This window comes from Anastrepha obliqua, chromosome 1, assembly GCF_027943255.1.
Source record: "Anastrepha obliqua isolate idAnaObli1 chromosome 1, idAnaObli1_1.0, whole genome shotgun sequence".
Lineage (NCBI taxonomy): Eukaryota > Metazoa > Arthropoda > Insecta > Diptera > Tephritidae > Anastrepha > Anastrepha obliqua.
The window spans coordinates 140602563-140622042 of NC_072892.1; positions in this window are offsets into that span (position 1 = coordinate 140602563).

Here is a 19480-nt window from a genome sequence, read left to right on the forward strand (position 1 = left end):
CAACATGCAAATCAGTACAAAAGGTTCTTAAATTAGAAAAAATATGTTCTTCCACCACTCAGCCATTAACTTAAAATCCGTGCGCTTCGTGTCGTTGCACTCGATTAAGCTGGCAAATTCACCAACAAAATTGAAAAAATTCTCCCACAAAAATCAAATTCAATGTGAAATCTTTGCAGACGTTTACAAAATTTTATGCGAAGTCATTGCAAATCAAGGTCAATGTACGCGTTTGCACCTACTCAGTTGCATACATAGAAAGCCACTCAAATATTGTAACTGGTAAAGATTTCTACTCTTGTCTGCGGTTCCATTTGTTCAGTGTGCGCAGGCACCCAACTACTTTTTTTTTATTTGGCATCGGATATCGATATAAGACACGCAATCGAAAAGTAATGATGAACCGGCATATGTTATAAGCCAAATGGAGCGGGACTACCATTCGGGAGTGCGTAGGTTCGAATCTCCGTGCATGAAAGAGTAAAATAATAGAAAAGGTTTGGCCCCTCGGTATGCAATGGCAAGCCTCTGAGTGTATTTCTACCATGAAAAAACTCCTCTTAAGCTTCCTCCACTAGAAGTGCTTGCAAATTTATTATTGAAAAAGAGAGATGAGGAAATCAACGAGCAGATTTTTTTTCTATTTTATGAAATTCCAAAACGTCTCTGGGTTGGACTTTATACTTGATTCAAAACTAGCGATGTAATTTCTGTAAAGGAACCTTTCCACACAGTTCGATTCCTTCATGCAAGGCTGGTATTTATCCGAGAAGTACTGGCTATTGGGCTGAACAAATTTCTTGTAAAACTTGTTTCGTATATTAGATTTTGAACTTTTTGAAACTTTGAAACCCTTTGCTCATCTAATGATTATTTAAATATTTTATATAAACTATAAAGGAGTGAAACTTCTGATAAATACTGCAGCTTCCTTGCATTTCTTCACTAGGAACTCTTTGAGAATAATTTACTTGTGCAAAGGGTTTTCCAATAACAGGTGTTAGGTGTTCAACAAGAGAGATGATTAACGATTTTTTATGGCCGGAATTGGATGGTATTGATCTGGATAACGTTTATTTTAAATAAGACGGCGCTACGTGCGCCACAAGCAACGAAGCCATTGATATTTTACGGAAAAAGTTTCCGGACCGTGTCATCTCTCGAAGAGGTGTGATCACAATTGGCCACCGAGATCTTGTGATTTAACACCTTGTGACTTTTTTCTTTGGGGCCACGTGAAAGAGAAGGTTTACGTCAACAGCAACAGCTCAGGGTCGATTCAAGAACTCAAAGATGGAATTCGTGAGGCTATCGAGGACATAGGGCAGCCACTTTGCAATTCGGTTGTGGAAAAATTTTATGAAAAGGATATTGTCCTGTAAGCGTGGTCGTGGTAGTCATTTGCCTGATGTTATTTTCCACTATTAACGACATACCTTTCTCTTGATAATGAAATAAACATCCGATCATTTATATTAAAAAATAGCATTTTTCTTTGAATATCAAAATAACACCTCTCATTGGAAAACCTTTTATTTGTCATATTAGCAAACTCACATTACGCCATTTCTGCATTTAAAAATTTACACAAGCAACGCCATCGCATGACCTACGCCACTGTATTTTTCATAAACTCGCTGTGAAAAATCAAGCTGTTCTTTCGCAAGTACGATTTTCGCTTTTTTCGTGCACTTTATCCCATTTCTTTTTCTTCTTATTCTTCTTCTTATTCTTTTTTCCTGTTTAGCGCTACACCACTCGATGTCGATTTGGTGCAAGTCTTCGCAGCGCACAAACACAACAACGGTGACAATGATAATTAAACCCAACTAATGCCATTCTGCAGCGGCCATTCGCAGAGCTGCCAGCTAGGCACTTCCAGTGCTTCTTCTTCAGTGCTTCGCCTTCTTCTTCTTTTCCCTAATATTATGTCTATTACCTGCTTTGCATAAGAAATTACCAAATGACGGCAACTAAGTGCACAGACGTTTATTTTTTGCTCAACTGAAAATGACTACATTTTTCTTTCTCACGACGCACTTCATTGCCACTGGCGCTACCCCTCGGCTGCTTTTGCTAAGTGCACGGCATGACTACGACGATGACAATGCCGGCATTTTAGCTTTTCTTTTGAGAATGAAATATTTTTTTAGCCTCTATTGTTCCTCGTCTTTGCTTCGCTTTGCTTTCGTTTAATTTTAATGAACCGTAACAATTTGTTTGAGATAATTTGTTGCTTGCATTCCACTAACCTGCACATTACAAATGGCACGCAACAGCGGAAGATAGTGGCATGCAAAGCGAAAAAATATAAAAAAAAAATTAAAAAAGCAAAAAAGCAAAAAAAAACAACAAACAAAGTGCGCTTGCATTAGTTAACTGACTACTGCTTTGACCCAGCGCCTCAGCGTACGAATATGCGACAGCCACACAGCGAATGACAAGAAGGAAGGGAAGCAAACGAGCATAAAATAATTTAATGTTGCACAGCAGCTATCATTATGGTTTTTTTTCGAAAAAAACAATTTAATTCTTTATATGCATTTATAGTTTTTTTCGCAGCAAACTGAGATGTCGAGGAAATAGTCAACTACTGACAACGCAATAAGATGAATGCGAATGCGAATGCACGTTCATCCTACTCCGTTCTATGTATGTATGTGTGTTGTGCCATGCTGCTACCACACTGCAGTGGCACTATTAAGATGCTCAAACAGCACGATTTTTATTTTAATTAACGCAGTAATTACGATTTTCATTCATTTCCTGCAGCAAACCAATTTCCGCTGTGCCGCACTGCACTCTCGCACTGCTGCAAGTTGCAGGTTGCAAGTTGGCAACCGGAATGCCGAGCACAGCTTTCACTGACAATTTACAAATTCACGGCATTTGCCCTTGACGCTATGCCTACCCCTCGGCCACTGTCCAATGCCGCAGCGCAGGACTTTCGAATGCAATCTCTGACAGCAGAAACATCGCAAGAAAGCAAGGCAACGCAGCAAAGGAGTGAAGGGAAACGGAATGCTTTGCTAAGTAAAGAGAAAATATTGCAGTCAAAATTGTGAGAGGCAAGTGAAATTATTCTTCTAAAAGGCACAAAAAACGCATAAAATATTAAGTGAGCTAATAGTTGTGCACTGTTGCTTGTACATAGAAAGTATGAAATACATACAGACATTATCTCGGGCTCACATAATTAAGTCACTTCATCTTTTTACAACATTCGCAATATTTTTCATGCAGAATTTGTTCGTAATTTTTTTTATAAAAATATAATTCATTGTACAGCAATAGGCCAAGGTTGTTCAGATCAATCTGCAGCACTCTACCACTACAATGGACAACCTAAGCGTTCTCATATCGGAGGAGGACTTCCACATCGCTTTGATACAGGGACCCAGAAAACTACAACTTGTACTACAGGATGGGCCATATAGCGTTTGCTTTTTGAACCACCTATTTTTTTGAGAATGGTAACACAAATGACATGTCAAATGTGTTCATGATTTTCTTAAAGGTTTGACATTTACGAAATGGGACGCTATACGCTTGAACAAAATTGGGAAATATTGAAAACCTATTTCCAAAGTGGTGAGTCTTCTTCTTCTTCCGCGGTTACAGTAAATGGCGAGCGTTACCGTGATATGCTCAACGAGTTGTTTCCAAAAATTGAAAAGGATGACATGGACGACATTCGGTTTCAACAGGACGGGGCAACTTGTCACACTGCCAAAGTTACACTCGAACTTTTGGCTACCGTTTTTGAATTCCGATATCAATTGGCCGCCTCGGAGCTGTGATTTAAGCCCGTTGGACTATTTTTTGTGGGGAACCGTTAAGGACAAATGCTATGCGAACCATCCAGAGACGATTGATGCTTTAAAACACGAAATCGAAGTTGCCATTCTGAAATTGGAGCTCAAACTATCGAAAATGTGTTTAAAAATTGGGTTGATCGAATGGCCTACTGTAAAGCCAGTCATGGCAGTCATTTAAACGATATTATTTTTTATTCATAAATGACAATGTTCAATCTTCAAAAAAAAAAAAACAAAAAAAAGGTTTCAAAAAATATTGATTAGTTTTGTTTTTATAGCCGATTCAAAAAGCAAATTTTACATGGCACACCCTATATAAGCGGACTCAGGGTAATTCCAGGGAATGTATTGTAGCAAAGAAACATCTAAGCATATTTTTAATCCCATCCTATAGCTCAGCGGATGTGACGGTCTTTCAAATGGAGGCTGCTAGTGGCGTTAGAATCGAAATTGCCTCCGCCCACATGGCTGATCAACCAGCACCGCCGGACTGGCCCGTGCTTGATAGCAAAACACTATCCTGCTGCTAGAAAGTGACGCCAATGCGAGACATACCTTATGGGGCAGTACCGAGACAAATGATCGAGGTGAGTCCTTAAATCAGTTCATCATTAATACTAACCTAACAGGGGTAATACTCCGTCTTTCACCTTTCCAAGCACGAAATGCTTTAGAGGATGGGTGGAAGTAATAGATGGAACAGTACAGAAAATACCTCAGTGAGGGGGAAAAAATTGGAGCGTCTCAAGCAAAAAGTATGTTTCCGGGATTGTCGAGTGATCCACCATATCGTATCGTAATCCACTTTTAACAAATTGGAAACGGTTCAAAAATGTAGTAGGGTACAGGATAGGAAGGATTCCGATCTATCCAATCGCTCTCACAGAAATAATTGAGAGTAGGGTTACAACATTGGAGAAGACATTCTCAGTAAGGCCTGCAAAACGTCGTGTCCAATTAAATATAGCGAAAAATTTTATCCTCCTTGGTGGAGCAATGAGCTCTCAAAATTAAAGGAAGAAACCAGATCAAATTTTAATCTCAGCTACTCAACAGGTAATTCGCAACCGTACAGAAAAAGTCTGAGACAGTGCCAGAAGGCAACTAGGGACACCAAGAAGGAGAACTAAAGAGATTTCTGTTCTTCTATCGCATCTACCAGAGATTCTACTAGGCTCAGTCGAATTTTGTCCAAAGATCATTCAATGGCTTCTTGGGGCAAGAGGTTAGAGGGTACTTGGACTTCTACGGCAGAAGATGTGATGTAGGGAGAAACTGGCCGAGCCGATATGATCCACAGCATCTTGTCGATTTAATAGTTGCGAAAGAGAAAGTTGCATGGTCAATCAAATCATTCTCACCTTTCAAATCTCCAGGCTCTGATGGGATCTTTGCTAAGATGTTACAGGAAACTCCCGGTAGTATTCTACCATGCCTAGTAGAACTTTTCAAAGCTTGTGTAAGCCTAGGCTATACTCCAAATAGCTGGAAACTTGTTATAGTCGCCTTTCTACCAAAGATAGGTAGGAGGGGACACGAATCAGTGAAGGACTTTAAGCCAATTAGTATTTCGTCCTACCTTTTAAAAACTTTTCCAAGACTTTTAGATATACACATTAGAAGCTCGCTGGAGAGCTCTAGTATATCAATTGCGCAATACGCTTACCGCAAAACTACAGAGACAGCGCTCTACTAGGTAATTCGAGCAATGGAGGGGTCTGAAGTAAACAAACAGTATACCATGGCAGCTTTTCTAGACATAGAAGGCGCATTTAATAACGTTAGCACTGATGCTATCCAAAGGGCGTTAATAGTCTTAGTGCTGGAAAATTGTATCAGCAATTGGATGACCTCTATGCTAGAAACCAGGATTATCAAAGCTAACATGGGTAATATCAACATAACTAAGAGGGTTCATTGAGGTACGCCTCGGGGGAGTATCATCTCCACTTTTTTAGTTATGTGTGATTAGCAAAATCTTAATAAAATTTAATGGAGGTGGAGTAAAACTGGTGCCGTACGCTGATGATGTGGTGCTAATGACATCAGGACTGTGTCCCAACACGATCAGCGGGATCATTCAAAGGGCGCTAGGCGAGCTTATCTCTTTGGCCATAATTTGTGGCCTACGTTTAAACACGCGTAAAACAGAACTTATGCTTTTTACCACCAGATACAAGTCATACATTTTTACCGTACCAAATATTAACGGACAAACTCCCTCACTTTCACCCAGTGCAAAGTACTTAGGGGCAATTCTGGACTCCAAACTTAGCTGGAAACATTGAAGAACGGGTAAAGATGCAAGCAGATCATGCCCCAGGGAGGCTCTTAATGCACTGACACACGTTATTCTGATAGATCTACATATCAAGAAGATGCAAGCATGGGTGCACTTAGGTTAAATGAAGCGGGTCGCTGAAATCAACTTATAGTCATGCCAGTCCATTATTGCGGCCTACACATTACCCCTCAGGGGGGCTGATTGCATCGTCCCAACGGTGACATTCAAGATGAATTTTACCACTCTTTTTCCATCTCCAGAGGAACATAATAAGGGACTTTCACTAAACGACTTCGACACTACAATCTATATGGTTTAAAAACGGATTGTGATGTTGGAGCAGGTATATATTCTTATAGACCTAGAAATCTGTACGCCTTTCTAATGCCTGCAGGCTCTTCCAGACGGAAGTACTGACAATTGGAGAAGCTTGCGATCTATTATAGTAATCGCAGATGTCTCTTTTAAGGGCAATATCGCTATTCTTTCTTTCAACCTGCAATGCGGTGGAACAAAGTAAGAATAGCTTTACCACCTTGAGTGAAAACCATAAAGTAACCTTAACCTGGGTCCCAGGACATCGGAATATTGAAGGTAACCAAAAGGCAGACGAACTGACAAGAATGGGATCTGTCATAAGTAACATTCTTGCAAAATCGCTATTCACACCACTGGATGCAATCAAGAATACAATTTCCTCAAAATACCACCGACTCGTGGATTGTAGATGGAGAAACCGAGAGGACATGCAAAAATAGCAGAACGTTCTGGCCCGCTTATAATCTCAAACAATCGTCGACACTGATAAACATGAAACGGCGGGAGGCCTGGGGACTAACGGCAGTCATAACTGGGTTTTGGTCTATCGGAGAACAAGCAGCCGAAATGGGCATCCCTCACAACACACACTGCCACAGTTGTAAATAACCGGAAAAAAGGAAACATATTCCATTTTCTCGTCCTCTCCCTGTCCTATGGAAGGACAAAATGTTAACCTTGGACAAACTGCTGCTCGAGAGTCTCGAGCAACTGTCTGGCTTAGACGTCAACACCTTAGTAGGCTTGTTAAACAGCACAGACTGAATATAGCCTTGCTGTAAATAACTGTTAATCAAGTAGATAACGAGGATGAGGCAACAAAATGGTATGGAAGAGCTAATTGGATTTTGGATGAATCACCACTTCAACCAACCATCCATAGGAAGATGCTTACAAATCAAAGTTGCAGGTTTCACACGAAGTTCACAAACATTTTTGAAAATTCGAAAAGTTGTCATTAGTACATAAAAAAAAATTTATCAGAAAATTATTGAGTATTCAGTTTTATAGCTCATTTAATTCTAAAGTGCAAGTTTAAAGTCGCTAAGAAATCGTGCTGATTTTTGACAATTCTTCTCTTTGCATGCAATGTTGACAATTTTCTTCGATACAAATTTCTTCCATGTTCGGAAATGTTCTATATGGCAGAAAATGCTGAATTGTGTGTTAAAAAATTGAGAAAAATCACATCATCGACTTCCAAAGTTACTTGTAGTTATGCTACAATTGTAAATAAAACTGCATGCCCAGAAAATTTCTGATTAAAAGTAGAAAATTTTGATGGCAATTTTTTGAAATTAGGTGAGGTTGAGGTATGAGGTTTTTATGAAATTTGCAACTTCGATTTATAAGGTTTATTAAAAATAAGTAAATTAACTAAAAATATAAATTCAGCAATGTGAGCACAAGTGTACATTCAAGAATGTACGAAGTTTGTCCAAAAAGTAAGGTGACTTTTTATTTTTCTCGAAAAATATTTATTTATTCATCAATATCTAATATGTCTTGAAGGCGATGCCCCAGATATTTTATACGTGTAGTAGTGCCTCTCTCTATCCACGTAGGAAATATACCTATCGCGGTGTGGTCTTAGGCTCTGCGGTCTTTATCTTTGCAGTAGTGAAAAATCTATGACCTTTCATGGACCACTTAAGTTTTGAATATAAGGCGAAAGTCGTTGTGGCTCAAGGGTGTATACGGGGATTGATTGCCAGGTGCATGATTTCAGTGTTGCTTTTGCTAAAACTACCAATGCCTCGATAAATTTTTTCTTTAACAGAAAAGCTTTGTACCCATCAAAAATAAACCAAATATGTCATTGGTTGAAACAACCAACAAAAAATTGAAAATCGTATGTAAGTCACCTTTTTTTTTTTTTAACACCCCTTGCGCAAAATAGTAAATGGAATATAATGGCAAACCTGGCCAGCGAGTAGTTGCTTAAGTATACGGGGCGCCACCCCATATCGGTTTCGTTGCACTTACCTGATTCTATGTTGTGCATGTAGATCTCGCGTAGCAGCAGCAATTCATCTTCTGGTGCGGCGGACATGGCGCCGAATGCATCGTTTTCCGGCCATACTTCTCTGTAATTAAAGAAATATTGGTGCATAAATAAAAAAAGTGTAGTTTGTTTTTTTTTTCATTTAAACTTCGAAGGTAACTGAGGGCAAATATTCTTCACATATAAAGTAAATTACTGCAAATACCAAAATAATTACCCATTTACTAAATAAATGCAAATTGGTTGAAGAGTAGGCAAACAAAGGTAAAAAAATGAGAATTTTTTAAATAAAATTAGTTTCTGTATTCAACGATAATCCCACTCTGAACTTCAATGCAACATATTCAAATTATGCTACAATAATTTCATACCCCCTCCGCAATGATTTTCCGGAAGCTCTGCAAAATACTTTCATTGCATTGTTAACGAATGCAGCACTAACTTTCGGACATGTAATTTTTCACATAAAACATGGAGCAGTAAGCCATTTGAGATGCCTTCGGTATGAGCAATTTCATGCTTAATCAATTTTGGACCTTTGCAAATAATACCGGGTTAGATCAGGTTAGGTTAGGTTAGTTTAAGATAATTTAGGTTAGATTAGGATAAATGGCTGCCCATGCAAGAGCCCATCTGGACAAAGAAACAGATTCGTAATACAAAGGCAAACAGAGGGCGCAAGAACCAAAAAAGAGAGAAAACCGACCAAACCGCTTTAAGCGACTTATTAAGTTTTCTGGCTTCATGACTACTGTAGTGTCTTTCAGGCGGACTTGGTATAGTGTGATGCGATACCTGGAGATAATATCTATATTTTCACTGATAACCAGGAGGCGATAAAATCCCTTACAAAGCAATCAACAAGCTCTAAGGTAGCCATGAACTATTGGACATATCTTAATGAGATGGATGAGCCATTTCACTAAAAGGCAACATGGCTTCCTGGCACATTGTGAATAGCTAGAGAATTACGCAACCACTGCTTCCTCAATTGCAGCTACCTCTGCTTGGAAAATACTACTGTGGGCCGGGGTCACTTGAGTTTAAGTTTGGTGAAGAGCCCTTCGCAGAATAGTTCTCCACCAACTCTCGTGTGCAATCTCGAGGTACCCGTTAGTAAATGCCCAACCCAAGCTACCTCGCCATGTCTGCAAGTTGCACCCTGTCCACTCCTCTCCTGAAGGAATATGAATGTAGAAAGTACCGCTCGGACCAAGCAAGGATGTGCAACATCTATTGAAATTGAAATTTGAATAGGTCGAGCCAAAAGATGGCTAAAAATCCAATTGTATTTAGAGCTCTGGAAAGGGGGTAAATAGTCAAGGAGGGAAGGAAAAAAGTATCAGAGAAAGAGATAGGAAAGAATGCATTATGGATTGCTCCATTGCCCACGCAATCTGACATGAAATTTCCTTCTAAATGAAACTATGGTGTCAGGTCGTCTTCAGCTGCCAAAAATAGTCGATACTGCTCAGATAGCAACTTAAAGATTTCTCTGTGTCCCGAAGTTCCATCTTCGTGCCAGAAAACATATTTATGGAGTCCGCACATTGCTTTTATTGCTTCCTGTTGTATCTTAAGATCCAGGGGGAGCAAATCAAGCATAGCATTTAGGGCATCACCAGAGGTTGTACTCATGGCACCCGTGATGCATAAACATACACTTTACAGCCTGTAGTTCCCGAAGTGTGGACCATGCGCCGTCGCCACCAGACCACAGAAGCATAAGTGATGATTGGTCTGATAAGTGCTGTGTATATCCATAGGACCACAAGAGGTTTTAGACCCCAGGTTTTATCAAAGGCTCTACGGCATTGCTGAAAAATCCTCAATGCGCGATTCACCTTCAGTGAAACATGTGTCTCCCAAGTCAGCTTCTTATCCAAGATCACTCCTTGATATTTAACTTCATCGGAAAGACCAAGTGTCACACCTTTCAGTGTTGGAAGACTGAGTCCATCCAATTTCCGTTTTCTCGTAAACAAGACTGATGATGGTTGTTTAGTTCGGATTAACGGAAAGACCTTGTCTCATGCACCAGTCATCGATTTTGTCAAGAATCCTCTGCACTTTCGTGCAAAGCCTCCTTAGGGATTTATCCGATGTTTGTGCACAGACATCGTCCGCATATGCTTGGATATGAAAACCGAGTTCCTGCATCTCCGCTAGTAGAGAGTCTACGACCAAGCACCACAGCAGCGGAGAAATAACACCCCCCTTGGGGATATCCTCGCTTGGTCCTGACGGTGATTAGTTCGTCACTGCGTCTTATCAGCGGTTAACAGCCTCTCAGAGAGCATCGCAACATCTATGTACTTTAATATCATATTCTTGCTTAATGATTTTTTTCTTTTAAGTTTTGGACGCCCACTATCCGGCTTATCTTCACGGTTTTTCCTACCAACTGTTTTTAAAGTCTAGCACCCACCCATGAATATTAAGAAATGCATATCAGATTCGTTCTAAATATATACCATTTTTTATGAAGGTTTGCTATTTCACATCAAGGAATCTTATCACTGCATGACTGGACTTAGCCTTGCTGTAAATAACTGTTAAACAAGTTGGTAACGAGGATGTGGCAACAAAACGGCACGGAAGCGCTAGTTGGATTCTGGATGAATCACCACTTCAACCAACCAGCCATGGCACTTTTAAAGCTGTTAACCGAAACTCACACACAAAATATGATATTTCAAGTATTTCAAAGCATGGCAGAAATATTTCAGAAAAACAAACTTATTGTGCACTGTGATGACTGGAAATAGGGATTTAGCTGATTTTACCCAGGACGAATGTCATTTCTTCACAGATCTTACAATTTAGTGACGCTAAAAAAAAGATCACAAATGTGCACGAATCTAACATTGAACGCGTGGCAAGTACCTACAAATACATATATCGATGCTGCTGTGGAAGAAGACAAGTGGTTGATTACCCAAGCCGATACAAGCATTTAACCGATAACCCAATTGCAAACTTCTCACGGTTTACTAGTTGAAGTCAACTTTTCGAGATATGCCAGGGTAGGTAGGTAGGTGAAATGGTTGCCGATCTGGCACTCCACAAGTAGGACTAAAGCGCCGTTTTAAAATAATTATGATATCTCCAACAGGCAGATATCTACAGCCAGCCAGAGCTGTTGATATAATGAAGAAGATTGATGGGTTTTAGGATGGTGCACTGCCCCAGGCTGTCGAAGAAAGGAACACCCAGTGACCTTAGTCGTCTAGGTGCCAAACCCGGGCATTTACAGATGATCGGGTAGGAGGTCTCTGAGGCCAATTTAGTCCCCTTCCTGGCAAGCTCATCAGCAATTTCATTGACCTCTATGTTCCTATGATCTGGAGCCCAGATCAGAGAAATGTTACCTGCACCCTCAAGAGATTTGATATCCTCTTTACAGGAGTTTACTAATTTCGTTCTGCACTATGGCGTCGTCAGAGCCTTAATCGCGGCTTGACTATCGGAGAAAATGTTAATATCTCCCTCGCTCCCACGTCCCCTAAGCATTTTACATGCCGGCAGGATCGCAAACTTCTGCTTAAAAGCATTAGCAGTGTTCGGCAGTTCAATGGAGATAGATAAATTACAGAAAACCCCTGCTCCGACTCCCGATTCCATCTTGGAACCGTCAGAGAAGACAGAGGTACTAGCTTCGGTGTTGATTTCCCCCTCGATCCAATCCTGCCTATTTGGAAAGATTGCTCTAGCACGACCCTCAAGCTCTAGTTTGCGGAAAGAGAGATCTGTTCGAAGTTCGGAGAAATACGGTGTTAACTGCCCGAAAATGCTACCATGTCCCTTGAGAGATTGTCTCCAGAGGCGAATCTCCTTTAACCAGATTGCACTTTAAGCTGCGATGGAAATCATGGAGAAGTCGGTGGGAGGTAAGTGCAAAAGGACATTCAGGTCAGCACCGGGGCAAGTTTTACATGCTCCGGTGATGCCAATGCATGCAGTCCTTTGCACCCCTCGCAGTTTAGTGATATTATAGTCCTTCCGAAGAGCTTGGCACCAAACCAGGCATCCATATGTTAAAATTGGCAAAAACATCTACAACACGACCTGCGGTTTGAGTCCCCACAGCATAAAGGTACAAAAATTCATGCTTAACTTTTTCATCGAAAGGCGGCGTAAACAATGTTGCCAATCTAAGGTCATTCAGCACAACTCAACTGGCTACGGCGGCAACTACCCCCACTAGCCCTATTTGCCGTACGCCATTCCCGCCATACAGAAAAATTACTAGCCCTCTGCTGATTGTGTCATTTCATCAGCTGTCGCCTTTCGAAAGCCAAACTGTACGTTTTCCGTCACTTTTATTGTATTACTTCGTATTTAGGTCGATTCAATAAATCTCCTTTCAATCGCAATTAATTTGCAAACTCATCAAGATGACGAACACAAAGGCCGCATTTGTTTTATTTTCCTACTTTGGCAAAGCGAGGCGGACATAAAGTGGGTGTGAATTGTATTTATCGAAAAACAAGAGAGAAAGAGAGAGAGCAGGCAAGATATCGAAACGAGATGAAAAGCGGCGAAGGGAAATTTTAGTTAAGAAAAGGACGAAAATTATCAAGGACAATTAAGTGGTGCATAGACTCCTCGACTCTTGCGTAATATCAATGTAGTATTGCTGTTGTGTTTGCGTGTATGTTTTTATTCGCGTGCGTATGGCTGCGTGCAAAAGCAGAATGTCATTAATTTAAAATTTCATACATAAATCCTTATTAAAATTCCATTTAATATGCTTTCAGTAAAGTTTTCAATACAATTAAGCGCATGCAATTTTTCCGCGCCGAGTACGGAATTGCACCACATTTTTGTACGTATGTGAGTGTATACTTGCATATGTATGTGTGTATGTGAGTGGTAATTTATGTTTGTGTGCTTGTGTGAGCGTGTTCATGTATTAATATTGCAACGCGCAACAGCAGGCAATGATGTGGCATGCATGACGGCGGCCCGGAACGCAAAAGCCTTGGCACGGCATTAAGGCTTCGTTGCAAAACACAGCGTGAGTTCCAACAACAAGTGCAACAGTAACAACAGCATCAACATCAAAGCAGCAATCTGTACAACATAAGCGTCAAGAGCAACAGAAAATTAAATTGATGCATTAAATTTATTCGCTGTGAATGCCACACGTGGGATGAGGCGGCACAGCTTGGCTCAAAACGATTGAGCGCTCGCTGGCTCGCTGGCTGGTTGGCTGGTTGGCTAATGGCGTGCAGCATGTAATATTTTACGCTGTTGCATGCCACACTATGAGCCTGACGCGCACGACAACAACCAAGTGGCAGGCAACAGGGCTGCGAGGCAACACATCTACCTAATGGCCTCGGAGGTGAGAACGGCTTGAATTGCATTAGACAGGCTCAGGGTGCCTTGAATATTAAGTTTTCGGGGCATGTTATCCAGAAACAAAAGAGCTTCTTGGTCGTCTCGGTGATGCCACATCACATCGTCTTGTTTTAAAGCAGAATAGAGACACTGGAGGCCTCATACAAAGTCGGGCTTGGAATGAACTATCAAACTATGTGTTAGTTGAGGTGCTCTGCAGTCTGACGTTCATTAAGCTTCTGTGACTCACTTACTGAAGGTCGTAAAAGTACATGCATGCAACTATTCATTATTCGGCCGCTACTCTGAGGTGATGGAAGCATCCTCTCCGGCTTCAATCAATCTATTTTTAGGAATGTTTCGATGAGGAGCCGGCAGAGCAAACAAAACGGCACAAAAATCTCAGCAAATATATCTAAGATACGTTATCTCAGAAGATCTTTCAACTCTACAAAGCTTCATTTTCATTCAGTTTCATTTCTCTAAACTTCGTGCAGATCTCTCCATCCGCAAACCGCTGTTGGAGAGTCGTGATAGGCAATTTTTCCAATGAGAGGAAAATCTGTACCGAGACTGTTACCTCTGCCTTCACTCCAAGATGGAGTCGGGAGTGGAAGCAGAAGTTTTTTCTCTTAATCAGCCGCGAAATACTGCTAAAGTTTTTCAGATAGTCAAGCTGCAATTAAGGCATGACGACGCCATGATGCAGATCCAATTTTGTCAACTCAGGTAAGGAGGAGATCACATTTTTTTGGTAACATACATATCTCTGATTCTCTGTGTTCCAGGACATAGTAACATAAAGCGAAATGAAATTGCTGATGAGCTTGCCAGAAAGGGGTCGACTAAATGGGTCTCAGACGTATACCAGCCGGTCATCGTCATCCCTGACTCTTGTTAGGAAAGCAACATCTTTCTCAGGAAAACGCACAGTGAAGCTTCATTTCTTCGTGTGCTATTTTCACAATCCTGTGCCCCCGGTACAATAGACGGACGACTCAGACAGTTATGGGTACTCCACGTCATTCAATTTCCAAACTCGTAGCCTTATTTACCGGCCATTGAACGATCGGCACTCACGCAGAAAAGTTAGGTTTACCATTCAATCCTCATCGTCGAAACTGTGGGGATCTTTCAGAGAAGGAGACTGTTGAGCACTTTCTCTGTAAATGTACGGTTAAGGTCATTGGCTGCTCCTTTCTTCGACGGTTTAGGGCAGCGCGACAACTTAAATCCCATCAGCCTCCTCCGTTACATCAGCAGCTCTGGTTGGCAGTAGATATTGGCAGTAGGTCTCATTATGGTATTAAAAAGGCGCTTTAAGGCTACTAGGGGCGTGTCGGTCCGTTTCTTAAACAATTTCACCTACCTTTCTGATTTCCAAGAAGCAAGAAAAAGGAAGGTGAAAGGGATTGAAAAAAGTTATAGTTAGATGGTAGAGAAATAGTAAGAAAACTTTACTGTGCATCTCCACACTTTCTTTCCAAAGAACCGGGTCTGGTGGGCACTAATCCAGTGTGATTTAAGGGGGAGGTAGGGTTTAGCGCTAAAAAAAAAACACTTTTTTTGTGAATTTTTTACAGAAATATGGCTTAAGATACTTTAATAAAATCAGTTGCATGTTATTGTACATCTTTTCAATAAGTTTTTAAAAAATATTAATAATAAAATATTGACAAATAAGCCCATGACAGAGTTTTTTTGGAGATATGTTTTTCGAGAGGTGCTCTGCGGTGCCAATCGGCATTCGTCGTAGAATCATCTGAAACTAAAAAAGTCGAATTTTTCAGTTAAAGTATGACGTAATGCTCCCCCCTACATTAATAAAATTTTTTTTTTTTTCATTTTTGTAGTTTTGGTGGCAAAAAAACGTAAAACGAGCATTTTTGGCGAAAAATTTCGCCATATTTGTAAGTGAAAAACAACCTTAAAAAGCAAAAAATAAAAAAAAATCAGTGTAGGGGGGAGGTATTTTTGATTTAGAAAACGTGTGCCAAATTTGAAAAGAATCGGTTGAATAGTTTCGGAGTTGTGATTGGCACCGACTTTTAAGAAGTCGTTTCGGGAAAAACGCGTTTGAAAAAATGACTCTGAAAAATTATCTATGCTCCGCATTCGAGGTAGAGTGCCTACAAAGGCTATAACTTTGAGAGTTCTGCTCCGATCCACTTAAAATTTTGACACAACATTCTTGAAATGATTTACTATAAGATGAGTGAAGAAAAAAAATTTCGATTTTGTGACCCTACCCCCCCCTTAATGTGGAACAAGCAGCAAAAACGTTGAGTGTCTACGCAGAAAGATCCCATTGCTTGCTCCACCATAGAATGCAGTTCTCACGTCTCAACACAAGTCACAAATCCTATCCAGTGAAGAAAAAAAGATCTCTTCATACCTGTAAAATTGTCGCAAAGAGCTGTTTGAAATTTATTAAAGGAAATACAAAAATATTATAGAAATTAAGGAGCCATGTCTTCTTATGACCTCTAGAAGCCCATTTTCCATTGACCCAGTTAATTTTGCATTGTTTCTGGACTTATTGCTTCCGCGGTCACCGTAGCCGAATGGGTTGGTGCGTGACGTTGGTTCGAAACTCGGTGAAACAACAAAATGAAGAAAAACATTTTTCTAATAGCGGTCGCCCCTCGGCAGGCAATGGCAAGCCTCCGAGTGTATTTCTGCCATGAAAAAACTCTTCATAAAAATATCTGCCGTCCGGAGTCGGTTTGAAACTGTAGTTCCCTCCATTTGTGGAACAACATCAAGACGCACGCCACAAATAGTAGGTGTATATACATACGAGGGGTGCCTTTTATATGTCGGGATTTGGCAACCCTGGTGTTGCAATCTGGCAACTGACAGCTGTATCGCAAAGTTTGACATTTTCTGGCTTTTACGTACTCAGAACGTTTTGAAATACCAGCGCTATTTGTGTTGTTTACAGTAACTTAAAAGATTCATCTCGGTCCAAAAATGGAATTAAATCGTGAACATTTTCGTGGGATTATTTTTTACAACTTTCGACATAGATTAACTCAGCAACATTGCATGAATGAACTTAATTCATTTTTTGGCGATGAAGCTCAATCAAGGACCAGTGTTTATCGATGGTATGGTGAATTCAATCGTGGTCGTAGTTCACTCCAAGACGAATTTCGTGAAGGTCGTCCAAAATCAGTTGTTGTTTCGAAAACCATTGATGCTGTGCGCGAACTGATATTGCAAGATCGTCATGTGACCTATCGTGAGATTGAGACAATCTTAGGCATTAGTGGGACCAGCATACATTCAATATTGCATAAACATTTGACTGTCAAAAAAATTTGTTCGCGTTGGATCCCACACAATTTGTCAATTGCTCAAAACAAGGCTCGTGTCGATTGGTCGAAGGAAATTCTCAAAAAATACGATCGCGAGGCTTCGAAACACGTCTATGACATCGTGACAGGTGATGAATCATGTATTTACGCGTATGAGCCCGAAAGTAAACAGCAGTCGACTCTATGGGTGTTTCAAGATGAGCCAAATCCAACAAAAGTTGTTCGCGCACGAAGCACTTCCAACCAAATGGTCGCCTGTTTTTTCGGAAAAACTGGACATGTCGCAACCGTACCACTAGAACAACGTAGAACAGTAAATTCTGAGTGGTACACAACCATTTGTTTGCCAGTTGTCTTCCAAGAAATTAGGAAAACCAATCCCCAAAGACGGATCACTCTTCACCAGGACAATGCGAGCTCTCACACATCGGCTCAAACAACTGCATTTTTGAGCACTCAAAACATCGAATTAATGGGTCATCCGCCGTATAGTCCTGACTTGGCACTGAATGACTTCTTTTTATTCCCGTACGTAAAAAACAAACTGAGAGGTCGACACCTGAAGAAGCGGTTGCGGCATTCAGAATGCATGTTTTGGAGGTACCTCATTCGGAGTGGCAAAAGTGCTTCGACAATTGGTTCAAACGCATGCAAAAGTGTATAGATCTTCATGAAGAATATTTTGAAAACAATAAGGAAACGCCTCATTTGAAATGGTGTTTTTGGATGTAAAACGGAAACGAAAAAAGATGTTTTACACTTGTTTTCAGTATTTTATCTTTTAATATATTGCTAAAAAATAAAAGAAAATTTTTGGTCATACAAGATTCGTTCAAAACGTTGTCAGCCTTCAAAAAAGTCTTTCTTTTTATTTGCGATATCACAACAGATTTGTGATCCAAGTATTCCTACTAAGATCTTAAACATAATCATTGTGATGAAAAAATTCTCTTTAAGTAAGTGTTAAGTCTTTTCTAAGCAATTAATAATAAAAAAAATCTTATTCACTTTAATTGGCAAATTCTTTAATAAGCCGTTAAAAGCTGAGCTGTATTTTCAACATACCTCGATTTACTGGTTGCATTTAAAGCTCTGTCAAGCATCAACCCGCCGCAATACTGACACAAGAACAGCAAGCAACAACGCATGCACACATTTACATTTACATTTACATTTACACAGCATTTTGCACCTGAAAGGCGGCCATACACGCAATTGTAATCAAGCCAGCGGTCGGTCATCTGCCCGTCCGTCCGTCCATTGCTGTTTAATTAAGTGCTCGTGAACTTATGCGTACTCACACCAGGTGCAATGCATTGCTATCAGTTGCGCACCAACACACATACACACATACACACATGCACAACTATTTGTTGCCCGAAATATTTAGTAAAGCACGAGTATGTCCAACCGCAGACTCCGCACACAACGCCCTAAATGCTTCGCTTGCCAAATCGTTTGTTTCCATTGCTTGTTTAGTGGTCGTTCTTTCGCCCGTCGATGCCACTGCGGCCGCGCTTTTCTGTTACCGCCACAACTGGTGTCGTGTGGCATTTAAAACATTTTATTACCACCTCTACTGTTGCGTTATCTCTCAAAACACAGGTAAACAAACATACAACCATAATTTCGAACGCGCACAAAACTACAAACAAGGCACCTAAGCAACTTTTCATATTGTTTTTGTTGCCTCACCTGCCATCTATTATTTCTCTTTCACAGCTATAAATACAAATTTCCAGTTTGCTGCGGCACACTCAACCAACTTACCTAACTCCCCGCACCGCCTTTTGCCTATTTTTGCAATCTACCTTGGCCCATACATCCATCCATTGGCTGCTGACGGTGAGTACTCGCCACTGTGAGACTGCATCCACTCGCCTGCCTGCCGCTTCAAATTTGCTGATAAAGTTATTACGCGATCGTTATTTTTTTTTTTATTTACTGTTTTTTTGTTGCAACTATTTGTTGCTGCACACTGTTTTGTGTCCCTACCTACATATTTTTAGTATGCGAGAATTTTCAGAATTTTATTTATGGCAACAAATTATTTGTTGTGCTTTTTATCGGTGCGGCAGGAATAGCAAAAGTTGTGGGCAAAACTTATGTAAACATTGTATCTTTTGAATGGATTGTTTTTAATAACTTTTAGTGGTTTGGTATGGCACACAAAATTGTTGATGCACTAAACAATTCCCAATACAGAACAATTTAATTAGTTTATGGCGCAGTTGCTGCCCTTAATTAAAGAAAATGTGTCCAATTAAAATTTTTCAAAACAAAAACGCATGGGTTTTCCATCACAAATTGTCTAAGCATGGCGAAATCAACTATTTTTATTTTAGCTTTCATTGCTGCAAAAAAGTAAGTAGCTTCATCAGTAAAATAA